The following is a 19,358-nucleotide window of genomic DNA, read 5'->3' as shown; positions in this document are numbered from 1 at the left end:
TATTCTATGCATCATATGAGCTATTTAATTGATTACTCATATTAAACATTTGCTGAATGCCAAGTGTCCTTGTAGATACAGGCATACCTCATTTTATTAGGCTGCATTTTTTAAAAAATTGAGCTTTGCAGATGTTATTTTTTTTTTTTTACAAATTGAAGGTTTGTGGCAACCCTGCATCGATCAAGTCTATTGGTGCCATTTTTCCAACAGTATTTGCTCACTTGGTGTCTCTATGTTACAGTGACAATTTGAAAATTCTCACAATATTTCAGACTTTTAAAATTATTATTGTATTTGTTATGGTGATCTGTGATGTTACTTTTGTAGTTGTTTGATGTGCAATGAACCGTGCCCATATAAGATAGCGGACTTAATCAATACTTGTTGTGTGTGTTCTCACTGCCACACAGACTGGCTGTTCTCCATCTCTCTCCCTTTCCTTGGGCCTCCCTATGCCCTGAGACACAACAATAGTGAAGTTGGGCCAATTAATAACCCTACAATGGCCTCTAAGTGTTCCAGTGAAAAGAAAGGTCACATGTCTCTTACTTTACATCAAAAGCTAGAGATGGGTAAGCTCAGTGAGGGAGGCATGTCAAAAGCTGAGATAGGTCGAAAGCCAAACTTCTTGTGCAGAACAGTTAGCCAAGTTGTGAATGCCCAGGAAAAATTCTTGAAGGGATTTAAAAGTGCTACTCCAGTGAACACAGGAATGGTCAGAAAGCAAAACAGCCTATTGCCGATATGGAGAAAGTTGGAGAGGTCTGGATAGAAGATCAAACAAGCCACAACAGTCCATCAAGCCAAATCCAGAGCAAGGCCCTAAATCTCTTCAATTCTGTGGAGGCTGAGAGAGGCGAGGAAGCTGTAGAAGAAAAGTGTGAAGTTAGCAAAGGCTGGTTCATGAGGTTTAAGGAAAGAAGCCATCTCCATAACATAAAAGTGCAAGTTGAGGCAGCAAGTGCTGATGTAGAAGCTGCAGCAAGTTCTCTAGAAGATCCAGCTAAGACCATTAATGGAAGTAACTACACTAAACAATGGAGATGGAACAGCCTTCTATTGGAAGAAGATGCCATCTAGGACTCTCATAGCTAGAGAGGAGAAGTCAGTGCCTGGCTTCAAAGCTTCAAAGGACAGGCTGACTCTCTTGTTAGGGGTTAATGCAGCTGGTGACTTGAAGTTGAAGCCAATGCTCCTTGACCATTCCAAAAATCCTAGGTCCCAAAATGCTGAATCTACTCTGCCTGTGCTCTAAAAAGGGAACATCAAACCCTGGATGATGGCACATCTGTTTATAACATGGTTTACTGAATATTCTAAGCCCATCCTTGAGACCTACTGCTCAGAAAAAAAAAATTCCTTTCAAAATATGACTGCTCATCGACAATGCACCAGGTCACCCAAGAGCTCTGATGGAGATGGACAACAAGGTTAATGCTATTTTCATGCCTGTTAATGCAGCATGCATTCTGCAGCTCATGGATCCAAGAGTAATTCCAACATTTTTCCAGATCTTATTGTTTTAAAAATACATTTTGTAAGGTAAGGTAGTGATTCCTCTGATGAATCTGGGCACAGTCAATGGAAAATTTTCTGGAAAGGATTCACCATTCTAGACACCCACCATTAAGAATGTCCATGATTCATGGAAAGAGGTCAAAATATCAACATTAACAGGAATTTGAAAGCAGTTGATCACAGCCCTCATGGATGATTTTGAGGGGTTCAAGACTTCAGTGATGAAAATAACCACAGATGTGGTAGAAATGAGAGAAGTAGGATTAGAAGTGGAGCCTGAAGATGGGACTGAATCGCTGCAATTTCAGGCTAAAAATTTAATGGGTGAGGAGTTGCTTCTTGTGGATGAGCAAAGAAAGTGGTTTCTTGAGATGGAATCTGCTCCTGGTGAAGATGCTGTGAAGATTGTTGAAATAAAGGATTTAGAATATCACATAAACTTGATAAAAGCAGCGGTAAAGTTTGAGAAGATTGACTCCAATTTTGAAGGAAGTTGTACCATAGGTAAAAAGCTATCACACAGCATTGCTACAGAAACATCGTTTGTGAAAGGAAGAGTCAGTTGATGCAGCAAACTTCATTGTTGTCTTATTTTAAGAAGTTGTCACAGCCACCTCAACCTTCAGCATCCACCACCCTGATTGGTCAGCAGCCATCAACATCAGGGCAAGACCCTCCACGGGCAAAAAGATTGCAACTTGCTGAAAGTTCAGATGATGGTTAACATTTTTTAGCAATCAAGTATTTTTTAATTAAGGTATCTACATTGCTTTTTTAGACATAATGCTCTTGCATACTTAATAGACTACAGGTACTGTAAACATAACTTTTATATGTACTGGGAATCCAAAAAAAATTCATGTGACTTGCTTTATGGCGGTGGTCTGGAGCGGAATATCTTTGAGGTATGCCTGTACTTGACTTGTGTAGTTTGTAACTAAGGGATACCTATCATCATTCTCATTTTATAAAGGAGGAAACTGAGACCTAGAAGGTTCAGTGACTTGCCCTCAAGGCCATACAGCTGATTAGAGCTGGGAATCAGATGTAGGTTTCTCTGATTGCGAGGTCTTCCATGGTGTTGATAAGGCTTCTTGGATCAAGTTTCTTCTATATTCGCTGCTAGGTTGCTAAACCCAAATTCTTAGCCTATTTCTAGCCAGTGTACAGGGTCTGATGAAGTGTGTTGAATTAAATTCTGTCTTCCTTTTATTTTCACTACTCTTACTTCCCTATTTCCCTATTGTAACATTATTATATTCTTTGTATTACTATATATATGATGGATTGTCTTAAGATTTTTTTTTGCAAGATATTTAGGGAATGTAATAGCAAATGGGAAGGAACTATCTATATAAATAAATGACAATCTAGACCCAATAATTGTTAATAGTTTTCCACAGAGTCCTGAAATCTAGCATGTTTCCCATTTCTTTGCTACCTTTCTCTCTTTCTCCCACCTCCTTTTTTTTTTTTTTTAACTTGTAAAAGCCTAAAGCTACTGCCACACTTTTGGCTACATGGAAATTATTATTGCTATTATTTATTTTAAGTAGGCTCCATGCTTAGTGTGGGGCCCTATGTGGAGCTTGAGCTGAAACCAAGAGTCGGATGCTCAGCTGACTGAGCCACCCAGGCGTCCCTAGTTTTCTTTTTTAATTCATTGACTCAAACTCAAATATTGCTAAAGAAGTGTTTGGGAGCTTTTCCCATTCTTTATTCTGGTGTCATTGAAATTCAGCCAACTTTGGTTATAAGAAGTCCAACAGTTTTATAACACATTGTTTTCCCAGGCAAAGTAGCAAATGAAACACATTATGTGAAGCTAGAGAACAATATAGTTTTATGTCTTTGTTGAGGAAGAGAAAATGACCACCTTGGTCACTATTGGCCCTTTCCTTTAACCAAACACATTCTCTGAGCCTGGAGACAGATTTAAATCCTTGAGGCTGCTGAAACAGCCTCAAGTCCTTCCTGAGTAATAAGACAGTTATGTCCACCAGTGTTTGGGAGATCAAAGCCTTAGCCCACTGGCAGTTCCAGTCAAAATGATGCTTCCTGGTAGTTTTACCAGTGGGCGCATGGGATGTGTTTAGTTGGTGCAATGGGGGACTTGTTATTTTTAAAATTTTATTATGTTATTATGTATTAGGAAAAGTGCAATCAACACATTAAGTCTGCTATTTTAGGGATCTGACTCCTTAGTGTAAAATTTAAAATTTAAAAAATGAGTTGATTTTTGAGACAATAATAAGTAATCATGTCGGTGGCAACATACCAGGAGAAACTTATTAAGGTGATAGGCTAAGAACTAATGTCTTGGGAACCTTGAGTGAGGACAGTCATTCATGGAGAAATAGGGGATGACGGATGCAAACTGTTGGATGCCTAGAAATTTTGCTATGACTGAGAATACAGTGCATTGGAAGGTCTTTGATGCCTTTCTAGAAGCCCTTCTTCACCTTCTGTGACTTTGCTGTGACCATTTTGCACTAATAAAGGTCACTTTGATTTCTATTGTTAGTTGATGGGCGTTCTGCTTATCAGCTTCTCTATATTGCAATAAACTCCCTTTTTGTCTCTCAGATCGTAGCTTTTCAATTTGAGCACCAGTCTTCAAGATTTTGCTTGCGTATACTCTAACTGAATTTTGAACATTAAAAAATAAGGATCTAACATTTTTCATTATCATTTTAAATAGTTGCCAAAGATTTAGTTACTGGTATTTTTAAATATTGCTTATAAATATCACTCATTTGAATGACTCCAATGGAGTATAATCCAACGAAATTATGACCCATTTAAGAAAAAAAAATTACATGAACAATTTCTTCTATGTCAGTCAAATTCTGACACCATTGCTTCCTCTCCTAAAACTTTACTCAGTGGTCTGCTGATTCCTTTTGTATCGGTCATGTTAAAATTCCCATTAATAGAGGAACACATTGGGTTGGCCAGATCTAATCCTGTTGATGTGGTAGAGCTCTAAACCGGGCCACTGAGTAGGCCACTGGTCCTCAGAGCTGCTCACCAGGCTGTGGTCAGGTGGGGTCATCTGTAAAAACCATGGCATCCTATGTGTTTGAAACCTGTCTGGAGCAGATTGAAGTAGAACCAGAAGGACTACCACAATAGCCAAAGATCTGAAATTGAAAACGTCTGTAAGAATTACCCAACCAAATTTACCCTGCTCAGATAGTAATGGATTCTGGATTTATTCTTTGTTTGCCTTCCACATTGTGTCTTGGACATAGAAAATGCCTCGTAAGTATTTTCTGGTTGCCTATCTTTATATATTATCTGTTAAATCACCACAGCTTAGAAGGGATCATAGTGGCATCTTGTGTTGTGATTTGGCATGGATAAACCAAAAGGGATCCCCCTACACTTCTCCAGATGTTTGGACTGTAAGAGCTTTGATCTGCTTTCCCAAACAGAGTTTGAGAAATTAAGCTGTCCACGCTCTGAATAAAGAAGGAAGCAGGGGAGGCGGAGAAAGAGAGGGAGGAGGAGGAGGAGGAGGAGGAGGAGGAGGACAAGGAGGAGGACGAGGAGGAGAGAGAAAGAAGAAATGGAGCCAACATTTTTTCAGTTAAGACATTTTGAACTGCAAGTGAGATTACCCAACAAGAGTGGCGTACACAGTAAGAAGGTTGTTATCTCACATGGCAGGAAGTCTGGAGCCAGAGCAGTTCTAGGGTTGGTTTAGTTACAGAATGATGTCACCAAAGGTGCTTTCCAGCCCTTTGCTCTGCCGTCCTCAGCCTTTCAGTGTTATCTCCTCTTGTGGCTGCAAGACTGCAGTGGATGCAGGAATCATGCACAGACAGGACAGCACAAAAGGAGGAAGAAAAGTGTTGTTTGCTTCACTAAGTATCTTTTTATTAGCAAGGAAAAGACCCCAAAGCATATTCTCTCTCAGTTCCCATTGGCTAAGGCTGGGTCACGTGTCCATGCCCAAACCAGTCTTTGCAAAAAGAATGAGAGAGGGGCCCATGAAGCAAAAGATCACATAATTCCTGAACAAAGTAGAGTTGTAATAGCAAGAAAAGAGGCGAAAATGCCTAATGGATTAGACATCAACAATGTCTGCCACATTATAACATCAGATTGGTCTGTCTGGTTCCCATCTTGCTTTCTGTGGATTTTCCTTTAGGGATCTACTTCTTTGGACACCTTCCTCACTGTGCAGTAGTTATGGAATTTGGGTATGCTCCAAGGTTAGACTCTGTTGTGGGTCAGTCAGCAGTATTTTATCCCGTTGCCTCAATGAATGATTCTGAGTGTGGCTATACTTAGGCCATGGCCATGAGCATGGCCATAAGGACTGGTTTGGGTTGATCTGATCAGAACAAAACTCAAATCTGGCTATGGAAATCAATAGTTGCCTCTTTCTCCCACATTTGAGTGAGCTTGCAAGTAGTTGTGGTTGCTCCTGGCCGCCATTCTGATCACGGAAGCAGTTTACCGTGAGATGAAGTCAATATGGACTGTGGAACAACCAGGAGAATCACAGAAATTGAGTTTGACCCATGAGAGAACTGTGCCTAATTCTGTTCTATCTCTGGATTTTTACGTGAATCAATACATGTATGTTATTTGTTAAGCCAGTTTGAATTTTAAAATAAATACTTGCTGAATAATACACTTAAAGAAAACCCTAATTATAGCTTTTATTGATTTAAAACTCTTTAATGTCTCTCCATTGTTCTCAAGATAAAGTCTAGAATATCTAGTCCCATCCCAACCTCTGCTTGAGCCTTACATTTCACTGCCTTGAAATATATATATATATATATTTAAGATTTATTTATTTATTTTATAGAGAGTGAGAGAGAACACAAGCAGGAGGGGCAGAGGGAGAGAGAGAATCCAAGCAGATTCCCCGCTGAGCATGCAGCCTGTCACAGGCTCAATCTCATGACCCTGAGATTAGGACCGGAGCTGAAACCAACAAGAGTTGGTCGCCTAACCACTGGACAACCCAGGTGCCCCTCACTGCCTTGTAATATTTTTTTTTAAAGATTTTATTTATTTATTTGAGAGAGAGAGAGAATGAGAGAGAGCACATGAGAGGGGGGAGGGTCAGAGGGAGAAGCAGACTCCCTGCCAAGCAGGGAGCCCGATGCGGGACTCGATCCAGGGACTCCAGGATCATGACCTGAGCCGAAGGCAGTAGCTTAACCAACTGAGCCACCCAGGCGCCCTGCCTTGTAATATTTTTATTTCCCAGGTTATGTGGTCCTCTGCCATTTGCAGATCTTTGCACACCTTACTTTCTTTGCCTGGAATACCCAATCACACTTTTTTCCTGACTAGTACCTACTTGTCTGTGGCAAATACTGTTGCTGGTTGCTTAAAATCATCCCCTAGAGGAAAGGGCTCTAAAGTAAAAGTAAGAGTAGAGGATACCTCTGTATCTCCTATCTCTTTAACCACACCCCCTGTCCTTAACAGCTAATTTACTGAAGAACTGCCTTTTGAAAAGAAGATCACAACTTCCCATGGATTCTTGAATGGAGAAGCCTACCTTAACTCTCAAGAGCCCCGTTGGCAAACATCTTCGTATCCAGTGGCCAAAACTGACCTGGAGTTTCTTCATATATTATTCAAGTGTTGGTTCAAAACTTTTACCGAGGGTAAAGTACACAATCTCATCAGCTAACTGGCTCTTGCCTTTCAAGAGCTCAACTCTTCTGCATCTGAACTCAACCCCTGAATATTTAAATTTTAATTGTTGCCTTTTTTGATTACTAGTGTATTATCTGGTAAAATGTCTTTGCGTGCTTGTATGTATTGTGTCGTGTTTTATGGGTATTGAAAAAACTTGGTATTTATTTATAAAATCCATAGTAACTACGGACTAAGGTAACTTAAAAGGAAAACACAAAATACCTTCTTGTATAAAGGGTTATTCTGTTCTGCTCTGTTGTAAGTAACATGCAGAGGAGAAAGAGGAAGAAGCAACAGTTGCTGGCAATGTTAGAGCACTGAGTGACACGCTGAGTCACCGCAGAGAATAGAATTTGCAAAGTAATGATTCACCTCTAGGAGCTTATTGGGTATAACTGCTCTGCCCTGAGTATCCCTGGAAAACTGACCAACAGCATCTGTTGACCCATTTTACAGTAACCCAGAGTTACCTTAAGTATTCCATTTTGTAATCCCTCTATGGAAAACCTATAGAATCAAGACATATACTAGTCTCAATTGCGGAAGAGCAAAACCTAAAGTATTTCTGCAGTTTCTGGTCTGGTAAATGTGTCACGCAGTTTATTTTTCAAAAAGTGACACATAAAACACTTAATTCAATTTAACAACAAGGTTTGGCTTCTAGGCGGTTTCTTGTGTGTGACTTCAACAGGTTTTCTTAGGTTGACTAAGAGCATTTGTAAGGAGTATCACATGAATTAATGATGGTTGTGCACAGAAAATTAAGTGTTACCTTCCTATTTATGCTGCTATATCCCTTAGTACAAATCCCAACGGAAGACCTACTTCTCCACGAACAATTCCTAGCAGAATATCCTTCCAGTTCCATGATACTAGAGAGAGAACTTAAAACATATGAGAGGGGGGAAAAAAGCACATTTGGGCTTTTCACTCTTTATTACCTTGGTGATATGGTCACGCACTCTTTTTTTCAAAGCTGTAAAGCTTTTGCTGCAATGAAAATCCTTCCTGCCAGGTTGCCCAGCAACAGCTAAACCGTAGTAAATGAGGACTATTTCACACTGTTACAAAGACAATCCCTTGTGGAATGAGATGGTACTCTGAAGAATCCTCTATTTCATGTGTTTATTGAGATTAGTAGCTTCAGCCTGTTCTGGTTTATTGTGAGGCAGAAGGCCTTGGGTTAGTCCTGTCTGGTCTCTATCTCTGATTTGATGGGTGAAGACTCATATGGGGGTGCTTGCTTAATGTCACCTTGGGAGCAAAACTGGGAAGAGGGACACGTTTGTCTGCAAAGCCAACTCCATTTTAATCTGTGATTTCTCGAAATTAATTTTTAATTACACCGTGATACATGAATACGTTCTCCTTATAAAAATGGAATGATATGATGAGTCTGAGTTTCCCTTGACCACTCTTTTCAAGCTAACTCATTCCCAGAGGTCACCGTTATTATCAGGGCATTGAGGATCTATCTGAGAATATTTCCTGTATATTCACATACGTGTATATGCATATGTATGGGTTAAGGGACATGGTTTTGTGTGTGTATATATGTGTTTGCTTTACAGAAAGGAAGATCATACTATGTGTTTTGTTAGTCACTTGCTTTTTTCAGTCAACACTATTTCTGGGAGGTCTTTTATATACATACTATTCCTTTTAATATGTGTATATTCCTTGGTTTGGCATACACACAATAGTTCACTCAGCCCTTCTGCCCTTAGTGAACAGGGATGTTGTTTCCAGTTTCCTTTTACTTTCCCACCTCCTGGAATTTGCCAATTCTTCCTACCCTTGGGCTACCGGGGTCCATGCATTGTCCCCATGATGCCAAGTAGTACTCACTGAGCCCACTGGGCCACCTTCTGTCATGTAAAGTTTCCTTTTCATTTATTGAGAGAGAAGTGCCAAGTTCAACTACCTTGTTCTGGAGTCTTCCTCCATTTCAGAACTCGGGATGACTCCCTGCTACTTGCAACAGTAGTTCTCAAACTTCCCAGTTGTGTTTGTGCTTCTGAACTTCACTTATTTTGTTTTCTCTGCTTCGATTTCCTTTTTCATTCTCCCCTTTTAGCCCTCAGTTCCACCTGGCAGATTTCTACTCATCACTCAAGGCCCAGTTTAAATGTCACTTTCTGCACAGTCTCCCTCTGCTCTCTCCCTGACCTTCCCTTTTTACTTGTTTTTTAAATTCCATTACTAATAAAATGTATGCTTTGGTACATACACACACACACACATACACACTCATGTACACACATTTTTTTACATTCAGTTATACACGGTTCCCAGGTATGGTTGTTAAGGCTGTGTACTGCACAGGACTGTGGGGCATCGTTCACATTAATAATGGTTGCATATTTATTTTGTAATATGTTTATTTGAGGGGCACCTGGGTGGCTCAGTCGGTTAAGTGACTGACTCTTGAATTCGACCTGGGTCATGATGTTGGGGTTGTGGAACTGAGCCCCATGCCAGGCTCTGTGCTGAGTGTGGAGCCTGCTTGGGATTTTCTCTCTCCTTCTCTCTCTGCCTTCCCACCATGCACGTACCTGATCTCTCTCTCTCTCTAAAATAAATAAATAAAATCTTAAAAAAAAAATCTTTATTTGAATTATTGTGTTTTGACCACAGCTCAATTTATTTACCTTTCTAAGGTAATAATTTTAGGCACTCCACTGTGTTTTTATCCTTCAGCTTTGCGGGGCGGGGGGGTGTTAATAATAACTGATATATGTATAACACTTCACATAATTACAAGGCATATTCACATATAATGATAATAATAGTTTCCATTTTAGTCTTTTTATTAAGTGTCTTTCATATGCTAGGCATCTCTCAAGAAGATTTTTTACATGCATTCATTATTTCATTTAAACAGCATAAGTACTGGGGCGCCTGGGTGGCGCAGTAGGTTAAGCGACCGACTCTTGGTTTCGGCTCAGGTCGTGATCCCAGGGTCCTGAGATCGAGCCCTGAGTCAGGCTGCACGCTCAGTGCGGTCTGCTTCAGATTCTCTCTCCTTCTCCCTCTGCTCCCCACCCCCGCACTCCTCACACACACACACACACTCTCTCTCTCTCTCTTGCAAATAAATAAATAAATCTTAAAAATAAAAATCATAATTACATGCAAAAATAGATATCATTAGTTCCACTGAACGGTGAGGGAAACTAAAGGACAGTGAGGTTGAGTGACTTGCCCAAGGCCATTACCACTAAGTGCAAGCACTGTCTATGTCCCTACTCCTTGACCCGCCATGACCCATTTTATAGAGGAGGAAACAGAAGCTCAGAGTGGTTAAGAGCCTTATCTTTACCTTTAACTCAAAAGCTCATATGCTTTGCTCTATTGCATACTAGCCCTTAGATTATCTTTTTTTTTTAAATTTTTACTTTTTTTAAAGATTTTTTTTTTAAATTTATTTATTTGGCAGAGAGATAGCACAGGTAGGCAGAGTGGCAGGCAGAGGGAAAGGGAGAAGCAGGCTCTCTGCTGAGCAGGGAGCCCGATGCGGGGCTTGATCCCAGGACCCTGGGATCATGACCTGAGCCGAAGGCAGACGCTTAACCGACTGAGCCACCCAGGCGCCCCTAGCCCTTAGATTATCTTAATATTAAAACCAAAATGCTCTAATTGCAGTTGTTTTTTTTTTAAATTAACTGTGATTTTTTGGTAAAACGTAATGATAAAACCACACCTTGCAGACGAAGAGATTGGAGTTGAGAAAGTTTTAGTGACTGGCCCAACATATATCTAGTAAATGGCTAGGCTGGGATCTGCACCCAGGGATTCTGACTTCAAATGCCTTACAACATCTTACAATCAGGTTATGGACTGCAGACGGCCCCACTTCCCCCCGGGCCTCACCACCGTGTCACTCCAGAGCTGGTGTCTCCATCAACAGCCAGCAGCCCACATCACCACCCCCAAGGACATGATCCCTTTTGAACTTCAGGTGATAAAAGCAGAGATACATATAGCTGTTCACCTGACTAGAATGCCAAGGGCACCTAGCTGGCTGAGCGTCATCTGGGAAAGCTGGAACCTGCTGGGGCAGGGGGCGGGGATCTGAGTGGCACATGACGGAGCTCCCTGGACCCCGAGGAGAGGCAGGGCGCTATCTGTGCTTGTAGATTCTGGCCGGGGCCGATACCTTTGTATTTGTTCTGAGGGGGATGAGACGGTGCTGTTTTGACAGGCGGGGCACCAGAAGCTGCTAAGTCAGTGCTGCCGTGTCCCTGGGGGTGGGGGGCTTGAGGGGGGTCACTCAGCTCCCCGCTCTGCCTCACTTGCCCATTGGCTGGTTCGCCAGGGCTTTGGGAATATTGCAAGGAATGCATGTGTGGAGCATGGGAGAGTAAGACTAGTTTTGAAGGAGGTCCTATCAGTTAGAGAACGATGGCCCGTCTGCCGTGAGAGAAGTCCCAGTTTTGGAATGCAAGCCTGCTCCATTCGGAAGCCCAAGATGTTTTCCTCATATCCCTGCACCTGACTCACCGCTAACTTCCCAGCTGGGCATTTCTTCTGAGCCCCTCACGTCACAGGGCAGGGCTGCAGTGATGAGCTCCCACTTGAAGGCCGCTCGAAGGTCCTGGGATGGAGCCCCCCATCGGGCTCCCTGCTCAGCAGAGAGCCTGCTTCTCCCTTTCCCTCTGCCTGCCACTCTGCCTACCTGTGCTATCTCTTCTGAGGCCTCAGAAGGCCATACTCTCGGCTCTCGGTGTACTGCCCTTTAGACAGGCTTAATATGGGAACCCAAATTGATTGCTTTTTGAATTTGTTGTTTTGTTCATTTCATATAAAACAGCAACTGATCACGGGCTCATTAACTAGTTGCGGGCAAGTCACGGAGGCTCAGCGCATGAGGTTGGGACTCACTGTTCTGCCGCCCAGCCGAGCAGGAGGCAGGCACGAGGCCCGCAGGCGGGAGGGCAGTCCAGTGTCCGGGGTGCACTTGAGGAACGCAGTGGGCTTTGCGGTTCTGTGCAGGATGTGCAATCAGGACGGGGTATGAATCGGCGGTTAGTCCATGCTTCCCACCGAGGGAGCTTTTCGTTTTAAACCTATTTTCTTGGCATGGCTCCCTGTTCCTGTGCTTCTCGGTTTCCCTGCTCTGCATCAGTGAGCTGTTGCTGCTAACCCCAGCATCTGAGCATCTGGCTGCCGCCACGGGGATCCCGGCCTCCTCTCTGGAACAGGCGGGCTTGGGGGCAGTTCCTGCCCAGGGCACAGGCACTGTGGAGAGTGAAAAATGCCCAAGGTTTTGCAGCTCATGTGACCCAAGCACCCAACTATTGGAAACATGGGAGAGCTGGGAAGACAATCGCGACAGCGTGGCGAACACAAAAAACAAGAAGCAAGAAGCAAAACACACACACACACAAACCAAACAAAAGGACAAGCAACAACAACAACAACAACAAAAACCCAAATGAAAGAACCAGAGCTGAGGTGAGGGATGGAATAATACCTGCGCTGGGGCACATGTAAAGTGTGAACCGGGGACAAGAGGGGCAGGGCAGAGGCATGGCAATCACCACGGGAGGCGCAACTTCTAGACACTGGCAATTCTGAGGTCGGGGAGGTGGTAGGACAGCCATCTGGAAGGGAAAGGAGTCTCCAGGGAGAAGAGGTTCTGGAGTCCAGCCGCTACCTGTGAGGGGAAGGGCGAGACTGTGCGGTCAGACGGTCAGAGTCAATGTCTGTGGGAGACGGGCGCCCCTGGGTGATACCAAGTCTGGTTCTCGCAGCACTGTTGACCGTTACCACTGGCCACAGAGCTGACAGTCTGTGGTGGAAAGTGTCTGTCACGTGCTCACACCAGCCCAGGTGGGTCAAGAATTGACAACATCCATTAGGAATTAGGTCCAGCCGAGGGTCAGGGTGAGCTCTGTTTTCTGCCTGTACTTCTTGATTCCTGCCTCATTGCTACGCTGACGTTTAGGTACGTTCTCATGCCGACCAGTTTCTGTAGGTCTTCCAATCACCAAAGTAGGACTTAGGACCCACAGATCTGAGCCTTCTTTCTGACTCCCTCAGTGCTGACTTGGGCATCTCTGAAATAGCTGTGGAAGATTCACAATTGATTGGTGGCTCATGTGGCCCTAGAAAGCATTTCTTAACTCTCGATATGATTGTACCCAACGGACTAGGAATGTTCCCCTGTGCTTATGCTACTAAGATGACTTAAGTCATGCCAACTTCTCAGTTAACAATCAGAAAGTGTACTGTGGACCTGGTGAAAAATCATATGTCAAAGGTGCTTTGTCACAGGCAGAAATGAATTTGGGGAAAAGTAGATTTGATGCTCAAAGTGCACTCCCAGCCTGGGTTTATTTACACTCAAATTCCTCAATATCTGCTAACAAAGATGTCTCTTCCCAATAGGAATGCCAGACTGCAGAGAGATTTCCCCGGGAGCCTTACACATCTGGATTAGAAATTAAAAAAAAAAATCATCCAGTTACTTCTGTATACTTGGAAGTTTAGCAGAATATAGCCATAAGAATAAAGCTATATAGCTTTGTCCCTTCCAGCTCAGAGGTCTTCCCATTTTACCAGGCTGCACCCCAGGTCAATTAAATCAGAGTCTCTGGGGAGACCTCAGCATCGGTAACTTTGCAAAAGTTCTCTAGGGGATCCCATTGTGCAATCAAGGCTAGGGCCCACTGGTATAAGAGTGAGCCGTGCTCTCTAAGGCCAACTTATAAAATTGAAACCAGATCACAGGTGTGATGGGATATAGATGCTCTCAATCCTTAGCATGACCAGAGCTACTTGGCAGGGCGGTGTTACCTGCGGCCTCAAACCTCCTCCCCTAGGTTGCTGAGGAACAGGACCATTTTCCATGTGACACAGGCTGAGGGCACCTGGTGGTTTAAAATCAATTCTCCCATTTACAGAAAGTCGGCACGAGTGCCATGTAGCCACCAGCAGTCAATGTAAGCCGACCTTTGGGCCAACCCTGTAAACTGGCAGCTTCCAACATACAGCACCTGCTATGTGTGTGTTTCATTTCTCTCTCCCTCCCTCCCTCTCTCCCTCATCTGTCTGTGTCCCGACTGTCTGCCTGCCTGCCTACCTGTCATTCAATTTACTTATTTATATTATGTTCCCAACAGTTTTTAAAAAGGGAGTCCTTGGAAAATATTATTATTAATCTTCAATAAGTAGAAGACATTAATGAGTGGTTGTTTAGGTTCCTGCTCCTCTGGATTTATTTACCCAGTCTCATATTCTGGAATTCCCTTATGTGTGCACTTCTTGCATCGCAGGATTTACTTATCTGGTGTCTCACGGGAATCCCCTTATCCACATTTCCCTGTTTCTGTACCTTTCCCATTCTTCACAGCCCACTACCAGTGCTGTCTTCTTGGCACAGTCCTGCCATCAGAAAGAGAATCTCGTGCATTTCTGAGCTTTGCAGCCCAGGTCTTAAAGCATCTGTCACTCCGCCCGGCAAGCAGGTGGTTGTCTGTAGATAGGTCTTATCTCCTGGTGGTGGATGTTATTGGTGACCTATCAACCTCCCACTCACCTTGTAACAGATTGTATTTTCCAAAAAGAAGTTGCAGCAATAATTCCAGTCTCCTATATTCTTCCAGAATCTTGCCATGGAACCATCAAATGTGGAGTTTATGTTCCCTTCCCTTGCACCTGGGTGGGTCTTTGTGACTTGCTGCACAAACAGATGTGACAAAAGTGAGGCGAAGTTAGAAAAGGCTACAAAGCATCCCCCTGACTCTATCTTAGGACATGTACCTCCAGAGCCCTGAGTTGCTGTATAGGAAATCCAGCGACTTACAAGCTGCATGCTGGAGAGATGATGCAGAGGCCTGACAGAGATAAACAGAGATGCTGCCGAGCCCCCTGGCGATCTTCAAGGAGCCCCTCCTCCAGCTGATGCCATATGCAGCAGAGATGAGTTGTCCCCGCTGAGTCTTGCCCAAATTGCAGACTTGTAACCTAAAGAAGATGGTTATCAAGATCGTTTTTAGGCCACCAGGTTTTGGGTGGTTTGCTATGATAATAAGCAACCAGAGCATTACTCTTCCTCCTTCTTAACACAATTTCAGTGTTGTTCAGCTCTCTAGCCCTTTCCCACCAGCTTGTGTGCCCGATTTAGAGGGAGCTGGCCCCATTCCCAGTTCTGCGGGTGGCTCTGTTTGGGCTAAGGGGATTCCTGTCCACTTGTAAGTGATTGTTTCAGGATTCAATTCAGGCCCAAGTACAAGAGGAGAGGTTTGTTGAGGATTTCTTGGTTTGGTTCTTTTCTCTTTTCTGGGAAAACTTCTGGAAGCTACTTTTCCCCTCTCTTTTTAGATTTTTGTTATGTGCAGACATGAGGTCCAGAACCACTATACCAATATGATTACTAGCCTGAGATGAGTCTCCCTCACCAAGAAAAGCAGAGGCCAAAAGAATCACGGAGGAACGGAGCCAGAGACACTGGACTATACCGTTCCTGAAGCCCACCCAACCACAGAACTTCCCAATACATGAGTGTATCATTAAGGTCAGGTTTTGCTGAGAGTCATGCATTCCTAAAGTAACAATGATTTAAACAGGATAGAGGCTTAACTCTTTTTCATGTAAAAGTCTGTAGGAATGCAGGTCAGGGCCAGTGTGGTGACCACATTCTATGAAGGAGTCAGGGACCCAGGATTCCTCCAGATCATCAGCCCACTATCTCCAGGATAGGACCCTTATCGTTAAGGTTCAAGATAATGGCATCTGTTTTCCAGGCGCCTCTAGGGAGGAAGGCATAAGGAAGAAGAAGACAGAGTGTTATGTACCATCTGTCTCCTAGGGAAGATTCTTAGATGTTGCCAGCTACACTTCTGCTTCTATCTTTTTGGCTAAAACTTAGTGTGAAGGAGGCTGGGAAAGTAGTTTTTATTCTGGGTAGCCAAACTCTTTGGTAATAATAGGGGATATATGACTATGGGATATTAGGGGACAACTCAGTCTTTGACACAGTGAGGCAATAAACTTCTTTACCATTTAAGATGAGTTTATATTGGATTTTCCGTTAACTTGTAGCCAAAGACATCTTGACTGACACATCCTCTTTCTAGTGTGTAATCTAGAATACTCTTTTATTGCCAGTCGGTCTACTCAGAAGTTCAAGTCTGGGTGACCTCAAATTAATAGACAGGAAGAGTCTCTCATCTTAAATCTTCTAAGGGAGACAATGTCATGGCACAAGGAACAGTCTAAGGCCAGGGATGGAAATATCTTTTGTATTGAATGCCAACCTCATCACACTAACCCTGCAGGAGGACAAATCCACATTCTGTTTTGTTTGCTGTTATAACCCAGCACCTATTCCAATGCCTGGCACAGGGTAGGTGTTCAATAAATAGCTGTTGACTAAGTGAATGCCTAGATAAATTCTGATAGGTTGACATAGATTGCCTAAGGAGCAGTGTTGAGGAGGATTCCAGGGCTTCATCTTGGCTGAGCTCAAGATGGGGGATGCCAGGTTATCTGTCATCACTGGGGATTGATGCAGAAATACCTCAGGTGATTCTTAAGAGCAGGGATCTGTGATGCATCTTACACATTCTATGCATATTTATTTTCAATTAAAAACTATCATTTCCCATAAAATTACATTTTTTTCCGCATAAGAAAACCTGCCACAGTAACTTGCATGTGGTAGGAATCAATCAATATTTGTTAAGTATTAGTCATGTTTTCCAAAAACAGTGCTCTGAAGTCAGTGGGCACTCAATCAACCGCCCACTGATTGATGTGTTTTAATTAAACATTTCTACATATGCCTTCACATCTATTTACCCCGATTAGCAACTTTTTAACCTAAAAAAGAAATATAATCAGTATATCACAACTTGTAGGTGATGTTAAAGGAGCAGCAAACACTAGTGAAGGACTCGAACCATAAAAAACCTACGTGAAGATGGTTTTTGTTTACTTTCAAGAAAAATAATTCAAAGTGCATATTAAGCTCTAGGAGCAATGACAAGAACAAGAATGTCAAAGTAGTCACGGTAATAATGGGAAGCTAATGAGACACATGTGTGCAATGTGATCTCCCAGTGGGCTGTTTGGGATGGAATGCCTCATGAAGAAGGGAGGGCCAGTCCTTCTCTAAGAATCTTCTAGGTGCCAGTGCATTCAGAACGCTAGTTTTCAGACTTATGTGCTCCATCCTCAAAAGAGGCCCATGTACGTGGAATAAAAAGAGAAATGCACAGAAATAGAAATGGTTAATAATAGCCAGCGTGTGTTTATGTGTTGGACCCCGCTCTAGTCACTTCATATTTGTACTTAATTTAGGGCTTATAATAAGCCCATGAGGTGGCTACTACTACTTTAAGGAACCAGGTATTGATCTGTGATTAGAAATGTAAGGGGAGCCTTGTGCATAGCTCAGTTGAGAAGGATCAAGAAAGAAGTCAGAGTTGTTGACTCTAGAATACACTGCAATTAGTTAAGAACAAACCATGGTCACTGGTATTTGACTTAGAACATGGAGAAAAGAAATGTACCTCCGAAAAGGAACTCAGGCTGCATGCTGAAAACAGCATTGTAATGAGAGTGGGACAGTCCAGATTGGTCCTCGGGCTTGTGCCCTTCTGAGACATTGGGCAGCATTAGCACGGACAGAATGGGCACCTTCTGTGGGTGTTTTTTTATTCAGTAGTAATCACACGTAGGATACAGAACTCTTGGCAGAAATATGGTAGAGGAGATATTGGTACAAGGGAGATATTCCTGGAGGAAATATCTTTATGATCTTTCTAACCCTTAGAGTTTATACATTTTTAGATTAGAATATACCCAACTGGGCGCCTGGGTGGCTCAGTTGGTTAAGCGACTGCTTTCGGCTCAGGTCATGATCCTGGAGTCCCGGGATCGAGTCCCGCATTGGGCTCCCTGCTCGGCGGGGAGCCTGCTTCTCCCTCTGACCCTCCCCCCTCTCATGCTCTCTCTCTCTCATTCTTGCTCTCAAATAAATAAATAAAATCTTAAAAAAAAAAAGAATATACCCAACCGCAGACATTTTATTAAAAAGTCACCATTTCTTCTTCTTTTTCTCCTTCCCTTCTATGCTTTCTTCCTTAAGAAGAGTTAGATTACTGTGCCATGAGCTGGAACATTAGATAAATGCGCTGTTGCCATCTCTTCCACTTTATGACTTTTGTGGCCTGTGAATTACTAGACTGTTACAGGAAAGTTGACTCGGATGATATCTTAATAATGGTAATGAAGGGGAGAAAGCAAGTAACAGAGAGTCTCTTATAAGCCCTCTCATTACTAGCAGCTCTTCCATCTCCTTAGGTCCCTCTTGACATCCTTCTGCCTGGAAACTTCCTGAAGAACTCAGAGTATACTTTAAACAAAGCTATTATACCCAACTCTGTGATGGAGTGCTTCTGCCCAACAGTCTGGGAACATTCCTAAGATGACGACAAGGATGAGTGCAAGTCCTGGAGCGTTTGTGTCATCCAGTTTGAGGTATGATGAAAGGCAGATCAAGGATGGTGCCTGAAGCCCACTTCCCTTCCTCAGGGAAGCTCTGGGTTCCTCTGGGTGAATGTTTGCAAACCCCCTAGGAATGTTTAATTCGCCACTGTCCACCAGATATTACATCGTGGAGGAGACCCTGAAGAGCGATTTCAGGGATGGAAGAAGATTGGGCACGTGTGGTATGCAATGCCCAGGAGGAGGACGTGGGGTAAGAATTTAAATCCTGTTTCCATCCTCGGATATTTTCACTCCAGTCTCCTAGCAGCGGCGAAATAAACTGACCATATAGGGTTGCGGTTCCTTCTTATCATTAGAACCTGGGATATTCTTTTGCAGAGATGCAGAGAAATTAATACGAGGTGGTATTTGTCCCACACTTTCATAAGAGTTTGAAATAAATTTCTGAAAAACGAGAGAGTGATTGAACAAACCTATGAGATTGCTAAACGACTGAAGGGATGCACTGCATAGGGACAGGACTAGGTCATGCAGCAGGGGTGGAAGTGTGATCGGAGAGCGACAACAGCGCCTCCTGCCGAGTGCTGCGAAGCAAGGAGCTCGGTGATAACACCACTGGCTACTTAAATTCTTTTGTTTTGCTTTGTTTTTTAAAGATTTTATTTATTTGACAGAGAGAGACACAGGGAGAGCAGGAACACAAG

General features: G+C 43.1%; 1 pseudogene; it reads left to right on the top strand.

Annotated features, from left to right (window-relative positions):
* The first annotated feature begins 505 nt into the window (after nt 1–505).
* On the top strand, nt 506–2,245 carry LOC118015389 (annotated as a pseudogene).
* Nucleotides 2,246–19,358: the final 17,113 nt, after the last annotated feature.

This window comes from Mirounga leonina, unplaced genomic scaffold, assembly GCF_011800145.1.
Source record: "Mirounga leonina isolate KUSES-001 unplaced genomic scaffold, KU_Mleo_1.0 Mir_165, whole genome shotgun sequence".
NCBI classification, from domain to species: Eukaryota; Metazoa; Chordata; class Mammalia; order Carnivora; family Phocidae; genus Mirounga; species Mirounga leonina.
This window is presented reverse-complemented; position numbering and strand designations above follow the sequence as displayed.